Genomic DNA, 13202 nt, shown 5'->3' on the forward strand with positions numbered 1-13202 from the left:
AAACTTTTAGACACTGTGTTTTTGTTGGTATCTAAAGATAAATTCAATAAAATCAAGTTGAAAAGTGTTCTTCTTCATTCATTCTCACCTTCTGTACTCTATGGCCACTTTTATCTATTACAAAATATTTCACAGTCCCTAAATCCTGCCTGATGTCTCCTTAGATTTTGGACTTCCCAATTTAGTTTCACCACGTTTTCCCTTCCAATTTTGTTTCACGTAGTTTGTATACTGCAGATAAATACATGATAAGTTTCCCTGCTTTGTTGACCTCAAGGAAAGAGCCTAAGAGCTTCCTTTGTCATTTTTTCATCTGGGGAGGGACACAAAAAAAGTCAGTCCTAGTTAGTGTCTTTTTTTGTGGAAATGAAGGAAACTAAATATATTCAGATTTTACACTAGTGAAAGAAGCAGAGGAGTTTCCCCTCCCCCTGTTATTTTAGAGGAACTGTAGTTGTTTATATTTTATAATGCTTCAGAGATCTTGTAAACACCACCTAAAAATAAAGTATGTTATATTATTATGAATGATTCATCTGATCGACTGAGTATTTCTTAGACCTTTTTTGCACATGATATAAAAGCAAACACTAACTAGTACTTCTAGTCCACTAACTCTGGGCCAGTCTTCTTGGACTTCATTGTCTTCGTGGGATCTAGGACAAAAGGCATTCACAGAACTTTGTCATTGTGCTTGTCTTAACAGGTTAATTTAACATTGTGGTTTCATAATACCATGAAATATTGGTACAGGATAGAAGCAAAACAAAATGTGCCACTATTATGAAAAATAATTTCTATTCATATTTTATTAGTCATTGATTATTCTTTGTTTGATTTTTGGGTTTTGGGCTACATCCAGTAATGCTCAGGGCTCTGTACTCAGGGATTACTTTTGGCAAGGCTTGAGGGACCATATGGAATACCAGGGATAGAATCCAGGTTGGCCACGTGCAAGGCCAGCACCTTACCAGCTAAAATGTCTCTCCAATTTCCAAAATAGTTATTGGCTTCAGGGACTTCTAAGAAGCTTTCTTAGATTAGATAACATAAAGTGTGAAATTGCTTTCCTCTAAATGAGTAATTTCTTACAGTGTCATACCTAAAACAGTGTAGGATGGCTCCAAGAAAATAAGCAAAATACCAAATTCCAAAGCTGGGGCAGAGAGTTTAATTTGTTCATAGACTTCAGACTTTCTTACAATTAAAACAGATTGAAGTTTTATTAAAGGATATCTATTACAGTGGACTCAGATATACACAGCTTGCTTTCATTCCTGAAACTCTGTATACACTGGGTTAACTCAACCAAGCACTGTACACTGATGTAACTGGATCATGACCCTTGACCCTTTCTCAGATGCCATTGAAATCGAAACAAAAAATCTTTTACCCACATTTTAAAGAAGAAAATTTGAGTTTCATCTAGACTATGTATGTAACTCAGACAGAGTAATGCCTTTCATTACTAAAAGAATTTTTTGTAAAAGCCTTAATTTTCTGTGGTGAGTGATGGAAAAGGAAGCAAATTGTTTTATCCTAGATGATAGAGTAGTGATAGGATATATGTTTATATGAAAGTATTCTTTATAGTTCAAGCCTGTCATACCTTTAACTCTTGTCCCTAAAATTTGATAGTCTTCTGCAAAAATAACTTGCTTGATCAATACTTATTCTTTTTTATTTTATTATTTTGTTTGTTTTGATATCCAGGATGCAGAGGACTGCTAGGGAAAGTCACAAGTATTGATTGAGCACAACAGAAACATGGCCTTTCGCCTCAAATGATATTGCTCTGTAACGATGCTTGTTAAAAATGGCCCCTCCTACATTCAGCAGCTATTACAGACCTCACTCCATTTTTCATACTAGCTTTCTGACTATTCACATCTAACTGTTGGCATCAACTATAGCATAGAAGGTCATCAGTTCACAATGTTAATGCTAAAAAAAATTCTAAGTTAAAAGCTTCATATTGATGTTTGAGTTGATAACAAAAATTCTGTTATCCCATACCCTCTTTGAAAATCTCGTGAAACAGATATGCCCTTTGCTTTCTATAGTATACATTTTCATGGATAATAAAGTCTCTGTGTGATGTAAGAAAGTGCTAGCAGTAACAACATAGAATTTTGTGTCTCACAGAATTTAAAGAGTCATTAAAATTCCCCATTAAGGGGGCTGGAGTGATAGCACAGTGGGTAGGGCGTTTGCCTTGCACGCGGCCGACCGGGGTTTGAATCCCAGCATCCCATATGGATGGTCCCCTGAGCACCGCCAGGAGTAATTCCTGAGTGCAGAGCCAGGAGTGACCCCTGTGAAAAAAAAAATTCCCCATTAAGTCATGGAAACTTGTTGTCTAACAGGATTTTTTTATTGTCTGAGGTGGCTTTTATTCAACTATCATAAAGACACAATTTAAAACTGTCTTTTAGCAGCTTTGATGGAGTTACACGAAACTAAGACATTCTTTCATTTCATAAATTTTCTGTATGTCTGTGTGCGTTCTTCTGACTCATGACCTATCTATATGTTGTAATTTGCAAGAGCAAAGATGGTCAAATGAGTACCAAAAGACGATAAGAATCCCTACCTACCAGTTTTGATGCACTGCATTTGTCCCAATAGTCTGAGAATAATATATCAAGCCCACAAGAGAGCTCTAGAGAAGGTGTTGACACAATTCTATTACACCCGAAAATAGCCACATAGTCATTAATTCAGTAAAAGTTAGATAAAAAAGTTACATTCTTCTGGGACAACTATGTACAGTATGAAAGAGGGGAAAAAAACTCACCAGAGCCATGTTCTCTCTATGGCTACAAATCAAACAAATCTCATTTCCTTGTAAATTTGATCATAGTTATATATTCTGTACTGTATAAACTAAAAACTAAATCACTCTTTACTTTCCCTCTGAGGTAGTGATATTACTGAAGATATAGAGAACATATAGTAGGATGTCCACAAAAAATCTTTATTAAATCTTTGTGTGTCATACACTACAAATAGGTTTATTCTTTTCAAATCACAGTAAGGTGAGGATATAAAGAAATAGAATAACTCTTCAGTAGACATGAGGCTCTGACTTTATCTTTAACCAGCAAGGTGATTTTCACAATGTAATTAAGCTTCTACTACTACTACTTTGTATATGAATGGAGGGGGTGGAAGCAGACTGTATATTTTTAAAAAATGTATTTCAGCTCTATATTAACATAACTTTAGAATACAAATCTGCCAGGTGTAAGAATGATGTGTGGATATTTTACACACAGAGACTGAAGTAAACCAAATCAATTATTGAAAGCCTTTTCCTTTGTCTGAGGTTAAACTCACGGATTAAATTAAATGTAAATCGCATGCTTCCTTATTTCAAGAACATTCCACTTTTACCATTTCTTGGAAGAAGAAAATATTGAATGCAAGTGAAGTGCTCAGCTGTGTGTATGCTTGTGTTCCCTGAATAGTCGTTTCCTTTTGCACCTCACTAGTGATTTTAATTTGATTTGATGCCATTTATTTATTTTTTTGGTGGCCACACTTGGCTGTAGTCTGGGCTTACTTCTGGCTCTTCACTCAGGTATAATTCCTGGCAGGGCTGAAGAACCATAAGGGTTGCTGGGGTTCAGAGCCAGGGCTGGGAAACTCTAGGAGGAACTGGGGACCAAGTCCAGGTTCGACACTTGCAAGGCAATCACCTTAATTTGGGAATGAATACCACACGGTGCTCAAAACTTTCTACTGATTTTTTGCTCAGACATCACTCTTAGAAGTGCTTGGAGGCGAGATGCTGTGGGGAGATCAAACCAGTTTGGACTGTGTGCAAGGTAAATGCCCTGTATGCTATATTATTGCTCCAGCACTACCACACACTTTTTTTTCTCTTTCTCATTATTTTAATAGCACAGCAGGAAGGGCATTTGCCTTGCAAGCCACCAATCCAGGTTCAATTCCTCCCTCCCTCTCAGAGAGCCTGGCAAGCTACCGAGAGTATTTTGCCCGCACAGCAGTCTGGCAAGCTACCGATGGTGTATTCTATATGCCAAAAACAGTAACAACAAGTCTCACAATGGAGATTTACTGGTACCCGCTCGAGCAAATCAATGAGCAATGGGATGACAGTGGTACAGTGACAGTGACAGTGGTACAATATTCCAACACCAATCCCACCATCACTATACCTTCCCACCTTATTTCAAATTATTCAACGCCATCCCCTAGATCTTCTCCCAAAGCAAAACAGTTAATTTTATATTGCTTGTTATGAATAATCTGCTAAAGATGATCCAAAAACGTTTCCTTAGAGGAAAGTATGTGAAGATTGTTACATCACCCAGGAGCCATTAAGTCCTTGTACAAGAAATTGCCCCAGGAATTTTAAGATTCTAAATAGGGTGATACAGCTAGAATTAAATTTTTATTTTACTTTATTTATTTATTTTTGCTTTTGGGTCACACCTGGCGATGCACAGGGTTCATTCCTGGCTCATGCACCCAGGAATTACTCCTGGAGGTGCTCGTGGGATCATATGGGATGCTGGGAATCGAACCTGGGTCGGCCGCATGCAAGGCAAACGTCCTACCGCTGTGCTATTGCTCCAGCCCCAGAGAATTAAATTTTTAAATGGATGATAACTTTGGGGTTTAGAAGCATCTCTATGGCTTGTTACTCTCTTCGTCATCTGAGGTTTATTTGTGAATTTCTGGATCATGGCCCTTACTGAGCTTAAATGGTACCAGATGCAGCTCAGGGGCATGCTTGTCAGGCTACCAGAAGTGCAGGGAGATGGGGGGAGGTCACCCATTCCAGACTCTGTGCTAGCCTGAAGGTTTTAGTCATGAGCCCCGAATACCTGGGTTTTTCATCAGAATCTCTCATGGATGAAGCTTGTCTGAGTTTGTGGATATCAACCATGACCATGGTGGCAATTGATTTTTGGAAATTTTTGGCTGTTGGGGCTCTTTCGTGGTGGGTGGTGGGACACACCCGGCCCCCTCAGTCTTGCCCTGGATGAGACAGCCCATTATGAGTCTGGTGGCATCTTGCAGTGTGTTGCTGTCTTCCTTTTCCAAGGTTTATTTGTGAGTCTCTGGAATACGGCTGTTAATCCTAGAACAAACTTTAAATCAACCCCAGCTTGAACTCTATTCCCTTTACCCATTCTCACTTGCTTCCACTAACCTTTATTTTACATTCTATCTCTATGAATTTGTCTGTGATTTCGTATCTGACTTATTTCACTAAGCATAATATTTTAACAATCCATTCAGGCTATAGATGTAAAAAATTAATTTGTTTTTGTAGTTAAAAAACAGTTTGTGCATATACTGAAGTGTTTTTTTTCACCTATTGACTAACACAGGTTGTTTACATCTTTCAGAGCTTGAGAAGCATGTTGCTACAAATATACAAATAGTTTGATCCCCTGTTTTCTGTTACTTTGATATGCATTTAGGAGTAGAATTACTAAATTACACTGTAGTTTTATGTTTAAATTTTGGAAAAATCACTACTCTCCACAGTGGCTGTGCTGTTTTACATTTCCACAAGCAGCACACTTGGGTTGATGGTTTTTACCTCCTTTTCTAGAACATTATATTATTTAAAAACAAAATTATTGACTTAGTATATGCAAGGTACTGCATGTTAATGTTTTTATTTAAAATGAAAAACTGATTATTTTGTGTGTGCTTATGGTTGTATTTGTTTAATCCAGATCAGCAGCTTTGTGGAGGGAAGCACCTTACCATCTGGACCATCTCTCCCGCCATGAACTCTGCAATTGTTGAGTTAAACTATGTGATATCATTAGGGCCGTATAGATTTTATGACTCTTTGTTATGTACCTTCTGTGGTGTGAAATATATAACTTAAGGGCTTTGCCTTAAAAATGTGCATTGTAAATTGTTTAAAGAGATGGGTGTTGGAACATTATATTACTGAAATTCAACATGAACAACTTCAAAAAAATGTACATTGGTGTGTGATTTGTGAAAGAAGATATTTGGAAAGCCTTGGAAATGGTTAAAGCTTTACTTGTGAAGCATGATAGGTCATTTTCCAGTGAACTGGAAAGGACTAATTAAAAGTCAAAATGTTGGAAGTGTGTGAGGTAAAGTTTAGTGTCTATTCACATGGCTGGAAAATGTTACTGCCATGTAGAGACAGATTACTACTTAGTACCTCAATTGAATAGTTGTGCTCAGTTACTCCAAATATTTCCTTTTGACTGTTTTCAGTGTTTTGGGGGAATAACTCCCATTGATTTTTAAGGTATACTCTTGGATCTGTGCCCAGGGTTCACTCTTGGTGATGCTGAGGGTATCCAGATGTGGTGCTAGGGATAGATTTGCAGGGATAGAAGAACATCAGGGATAGAACCAAAATTGGTGAGGCAGAAAATATATGATGTATACCATATAGTATTGCGCTATAAGCGCTTGACAATAGATATGTTATCTTAATCCACTGTTTCCTTAGCCCATAGCACGTTGCTTGATACAAGAATTTCTTTTCCTGGATGTCATCTCCCATGTGGTGCTTAGAAGACCACGTAGTGCCAGGTTCTCAAACTGATGTCAGCTTCACCCAAGGATAGTAGATACAAGGGCCAGGGGGATTGCCCCATAGCTGGAAGACTGCTTCATGGGCAGAGGGGAGTAGGCAGATGGAATAGAGAAGGGATCACTAAGAAAATGATGGCTGGAGGAACCAGTTGGGATGGGAGATGCATGCCGAAAGTAGATAATGGACCAAGCATGATGACCTCTCAGTGTCTGTGTTACAAGCCATAATGCCCAAAAGTAGAGAGAAAGTATGGGGAATATTGTCTGCCATAGAGGCAGGGGGAGGGTGGGAAAGGGAGGGTATACCCAGGATATTGGTGGTGGGGAGTGTGCACTGGTGGAGGGGTGGGGAGTTTGATCATTGTGAGATTGTAACCCAAACATGAAAGCTTGTAACTATCTCATGGTAATTCAATAAAATTTTAAAAAATTAAAATAAAAAACTGATGTCAGCTTCAAGCAAGGCACATGGATGGCTTAACCTCTAAAATCTACTCCACCTTCACTAACTGTTGGTTGAAAAAATTAACTGAAACCTCAAGGTAAGTACAGGATTCAGGGGAAAGTGACTATAGCTCTGCAGTCCTTCACAGTTAAGAAGGCTTAAATCTTTGTTTAAACAGTGATCTCATTTGCATTTGAGTCCTGAGAGTGTTGTGACTGCTTAGGAGACTGATTGAGTGCTGAGGAGTCCTGTTACTTCAAAAGCCTTTTTCCAAAATTGAAAAATACAAAGATTGTCTTTTGCTGAATCTGAAACTTAGTGTTTCTATTAATTTACATTTTGTAAATTAAAAACAATGTTGTGGTTCCTAAAGAGGAATTCTTAGAAGAAAATATCCTTTTTATGAGGATATTTTTATGAGAAATAAAATTTATTCACAGCTTTCAAGATTTTTTTCTAGCATTTAATATAAAAATCCAAAGTTCAGATGAAAGCTACTAAATTAGTGTAGCCATGTGTTAGAGCATAAAGCAAAACTTTTAAAACTCTGAACACCGACACTAACATTTAACCTAGATAAACACAGACATCCCTTGAAAGGGTGAAGAGTATTATCTAGGTGCTGTTCTTGGGTTTGGAGAGATGATACAGCAGGTAAAGCGCTGGCCTTGCATGCAGGCTACCTGGGTCCTAATCCTAGGTACCCCGTGTAGTTTCCCAAGCACACCAAAAATCATCACTGTCCACAGAACCAGGATTACATTCTGAAGAAGTCATGCTTGGGCTCAAAAATAAAAACAAAAAGAGTAAACTAAACAACAACTGTTTTTTTTTTTTACTTTTCTTTTGCCTTCTCTCTAGTTAAACACTTTTTTTTCATTATTTAAATTTATTTATTTTTTAATTAGTGAGTCATGTGAGGGTACAGTTACAGATTCACACATTTTCATGCTTGTTTTTCCCTCGTACAATGTTTGAGAGCCCATCCCTCCACCACTGTCCATTCTCCACCATCAATGAACCCAGTATCCCTCCCACCCCACCAATCCCATCTCCCCCAACCCACCCCACCTCTGTGGCAGGGCATTCCAATTTGATATATCTCTTTCCTTTTGAGTGTTGTGGTTTGCAATAGGGGTATTGAGTGGTCATCCTGTTCAGTCTCTAGTCTACTTTCAGCACGCATCTCCCTTCCCGCGCAGGATCTCCAATCACATATTACTTGGTGTTCCCTTCTCTATCTGGGATGACTTTCCCCCAGCGAGTGAGGCCAGCTTCCAAGCTATGGAGCCAACCTCCTGGTATTATATACTACTATTCTTGGGTTATTAGTCTCCTACTCTGTTGTTTTATATTCCACAGATGAGTGCAATATTTCTATGTCTGTCCCTATCTTTCTGGCTCATTTCACTTAGCATGATACTTTCCATGTTGATCCATTTATATGCAAAGTTCATGACTTCATTCTTTCTAACAGCTGCATAGTATTCCATTGTATAGATATACCAAAGTTTCTTTAACCAGTCATTTGTTCTCAGGCACTCAGGTTTTTTCCAGATACAAGAACTGTTCTTGATTCACACCGATTCTAATATCTTTACTGAGAAGTGTACTGATTTATTTACTCTTAGCAATACCTGTTTTATACTAAGAACAGTTTCAACTTCTTTAATTTCAGTGTTTTAGTTTTAATTATATTTTTACTATTAAAATGTTAGCAAAATAACTCTATACTAACAAAAATATCTCCATAAGACAATATTTGAAAAGGGAGCAGAAGGACAGTATAGTGGGTAAGATTTTTGCCTTGCATGTATGTAATAGACTTGGGTTTTATTCCTGGCACTGCATCTGGGTACTCCATCAATCATGATCCCTGGGCACAGAGCCAAGAATACCCTCTGAGACCTACTAACTGAACACAAATATCCAAGCAAGGTCTTAATCAATACCCTATCTCTTTTCAAAACATGTGAATTGGTACTAAACTTTAGCAAATAAGTGTAACAGCATGAATGGCAAGAGTCAAATTCCTACATTAAAATCTTGGAATTTTGACATTGGAGATTAGTAGTTTTCTGTTGTCACAAGGATAAGCAGAATGAGAGATTTCTTCTGTAAAGATTTTTCTAAAATTTAATAAGATTCCATTGAGAGAGTCATTTCTTATATCAGATTTCTATTCATTGCCAGTATAAAGATGAAATGTCCTGTTCCAAAATTAGGCTGTAATTGGGTTAAATTAACAATTTTTTCTCAACAGTTCATCATTATTTGTTGATTAATCATCAAATTTCAAAAATAATTCTTTGTGAAGTCAATGGAAAAATGTCCTTGACCTATCAGTGGTCATGTTATAAAATATTTCTCAATGCTCTCAAGGCAGTTTTTCTATACTGTCCTGCATAAAATATTATGATTGAACTGTTTTGTCTTAGTATTTTAATAAATAATTTTATAATAGAAAGAAGAAATGTCCATGTTTCCTGCCCTATAAGTAACTCAGTTACATTTAGTGTCCAGAGCTCTGTCCCCTCTTGATGTCTGCTTACAATTTTCTCTTACCTAATATATGTCTTTCTTCATGAGATTATGACTTGTTATTTAAGCATGACTTTATGTTCTTTTATTTCTACTTAATAATTAATAACTATTATCTCAGAAAACATCAGTGTTTTTATTTTTTTCTTGACATGTACTACGTTCTTTTCGTCTAAAATATTTGGAATTGAATGTAGCTGCTTATTATATATGGACTCTGCTGCTGACAGGATTACATTGTGGTAGGGAGGAAATATAATTTTAAAAGCCATTAAAATAAAGGATAATATCTTCTCTTACTACTTATTCAGCAGTATGCTACCCAGTTAAATTAAAGCTATTAAATTAGGAGGGAAAGGGTATCCAGATCAGAAATGAAGTAAAACAAACACTATTATGTAAACATTATATAGCAAGCCTTAATGAATCCATACACAAAAATTATTATAAATAACAAACAAAATCAGTAATTTTGCAGAATGTTAGATCAGTATACTTAGCTAACATATCAAATGCCAGTCAATGCAATCTATTTCAACGAGCAATCTTAAAATGAAATTAAGAAAGCAATTTAATTTACAATTTCATCAAAAAAGATTAAGTACTGCTTTAAAATTTTATATGAAAATTGAAAGGATCCACAGTAACCAAAAACAATTACTACACAGCTACAATTGCTATGGATAAATAAAATAGAATCTGGAAATAAATATTTATGGTAAATTGATTTTTGACAATGATTTAAGAAAATTGATGGGGTAAAATAGTTTTTTGAATTAATGATGCTGGACCCACTGGATATCCACATGTAGAAGAATGGTGTTAAATGCCTCCCGTATACCACATATAAAAATAATGCCAAATGGGCCACAGAGATAGTACAGAGGATTAATGTACCTGTGTTGTATGCAGCTGATTCTGATTCAGTCCCTGAGTTCTGTATCTGGAACCAGATGTGGATCCTCAGGACTCAGGATTTACCCCTAAACACAGATAAAGTTTTAATAAGCCATTAAAAATTCTGGGTGTGGGACCCCATCTTCTCTCCAAAGTAATGCCAAATGAAATATAAACATAAATTTAAATTTAAGAGCTAGCACCAATACAGCTTTAAGATGAAAATAAAGCACTCATGATCTGGGTTGGGCAGTAGTTTCTCAGAAAAGACCCCAAAGCATAAGTCATAAAAGATAAGGTTGATTGTGGCATGCAAAGTAACATCTTCACTAATATGCTCATATTCGACATATAGTTAACTTAGATGACAAAAGAGCTTTACATAATTAATAATAACAACATGAGGGAATATACTGGGTTATCTGTGTGGGCCCAGAAGAATGACAACTGTCTTTATATGGGGGAAAATAATGTAGGATAGTCAGAGGAGGAACTAAGGAAAAGGAAGACAGAAGCAGGCTGGAGTGATGCTGGAACAAGAGCAAATAAATGTGAAGTGTTTCTAGAAGCCACAGTAGGCAAGATGTTATTCTTCCACTGAGCCTATAGAACACATACACCCTGTAATATTAACACCTTGTTTTTCATCCATGAATCCCATTTAGAAAAAAAAATGAGGTGGGGATTTGTGCCGCACCTGGTGTCACAGTTTGTAATGCCTGCTCTAAACTCTGTGCTCAGGGGTCACTCCTGATGGTATTTAAGGGACAGTGTGGTGCACGGGATTAATTTAGGATTAGCTTCATGCAGGGTAATCAAGTATTTTAAACCCTTTACTTTGTCTCTGGTTCCTGTTTTATACATTTGATATCTATAACACATATGTAAATAGTAATTTTGTGTTTGTTTAAGCCATTAAATTGTGGTATTTTGTTACAGCAATGGCACCTGGATAATTTGGAATTCAAATATTAAGATTTTTATGTATCAAAGAGCAGTATCAATAGTGAGGATTAAGGTATTAAACTCTTATTTAACTCTTTTGCTCATTGGGACATACTTAGGAGTACTGGAAAGAGGAATTGTGGTTGTCTCAGGTACAATTCAGGCTGATTTCTATTTGGCTGAACAAGGTAGATTTCCAGAGGGTGATGAGTAATATTTTTTCCTGAAAAGTGGGCAGTATACCAAATAATTTTGGGAACCTCTTCTCTAATAGAAAGACAATGTAGTGTAGACAATGAGTATGAAGACATTTGAACATGAATGGGATCAAGGACAGTGTCTTTGTTAAAAAAAGAGTCTTTGGATAATGAGGAACGTTCAAGTTATAAAACAATAATAATAATGTAAGATGTCACTTATTCAACTAAGTATAGTTTCCAGATTCCCTTTCTAGTCACCATTCAAATTCACATGTCCTACTGTAAACTTTTGTGACTTTGCTTTAAAGTTTTTTATTTCCTATTCCTTAAGGTTGTCAGGAAATGCTTGAGCATGGAGAAATCCATGAGATGTTCTCAGTCATTAACAAATGGTCATTTCTCAAGAGAAGGATTAACTTTGAGAGGGCTGATATCTTAGACCAACTCACAGAGGTGCCCAGTGGAGTTGAGGTATCTAAATAAAACAAAACAGAACAGAACAAAACAAACAAACAAAAAATATCTTTAGTGCCTTGCCTGCTCACTTGCTTCCATTTCATGTGCTACTCTCTGTGTTCTGTACTATATTTCTTAGGAAAACTTTGTTATGTCCAAATCCCTATATTTAGATTGACATCTGGAAAAAACATTACTGGGAGTATAAGTAATGTCATTAAAAAACAAGAATGACTAATTAATTCTCATGGATTAACATACCAGGCTGCTAGTGTAGAATATAAAGATACCATGACTCTTGATAGGTTATTGCAAAAGCAATGTTAAGTGTAGTATAATGGCTAATGACGGATAACCCTTCTATAGGGAGTAGTTAAGAAAAATACTCCTGTTCAGGCCACTATAATACCAGAACCCAGAGGCACCTATAAACAACAGATGTTTATTTCTAACAAATGAGGAGGCTAAAAAGCTCATGATCAAGGTATCAGTAAATTTGATAGCTGGTGAGGTTCATAAATAATCATTTTTTGTCATGTTCTCATAAGGAATAATGGACCTAGGAGCTTGGGGTATTCTAATTAATTATGTCAATTTACTCCATGAGCCCTAATCACTTCCCAAAGAACTGATCCCCAAACACTGTGATATTGAGGTTGAGTTTTCAGTATATAAATAATTAGAAGGTGTAGTCAGTCTATGGTATTGACAATTCAGATACCACCCAGAGATTATATAAATGGAAGATGGTTGACAGATGCAAGTATGGAACTATTGGATGAAGACTCTGTGTGTGTGTGCACGTGTGCACACACGCGTGTGCATGTAGTGAGAAAGAATCAGAGCAATGTACAAATGTACATTGGAAGATAAGGGAAATATGAAAGAGAAATAGAGAGAAGGAGAAACTGAATCTGAAAGTGAAATCGAATTAATGAATTATGGAAACCCATTAAAGACACTCTGTACTTCTAGTTTTGGGAATCTATCCATCATTTTATTCCCTTGGCTTCAGTTGACTTACATTGGCTCTATCAAATGGAATTTAGAGTCTTATCTATTAAAACGCCAAATTTCCTGAGCACTTGCCCTTTGCCAAATTCTACTCTATTTTTTTAATCCTTAAGATTACTTTGTAATATTTATGT

The 13202-nt window shown here is 36.5% G+C and overlaps 1 protein-coding gene across 1 annotated transcript in view; it reads left to right on the forward strand.

The window, feature by feature from the left end:
• The window catches only part of MDGA2 (MAM domain containing glycosylphosphatidylinositol anchor 2), a gene marked incomplete at its 5' end in the record, with an annotated part of 811681 nt that overhangs the window by 71999 nt on the left and 726480 nt on the right, over positions 1-13202 (forward strand). The window lies entirely within an intron of this gene.

Source organism: Sorex araneus, chromosome 3 (assembly GCF_027595985.1).
Source record: "Sorex araneus isolate mSorAra2 chromosome 3, mSorAra2.pri, whole genome shotgun sequence".
Lineage (NCBI taxonomy): Eukaryota > Metazoa > Chordata > Mammalia > Eulipotyphla > Soricidae > Sorex > Sorex araneus.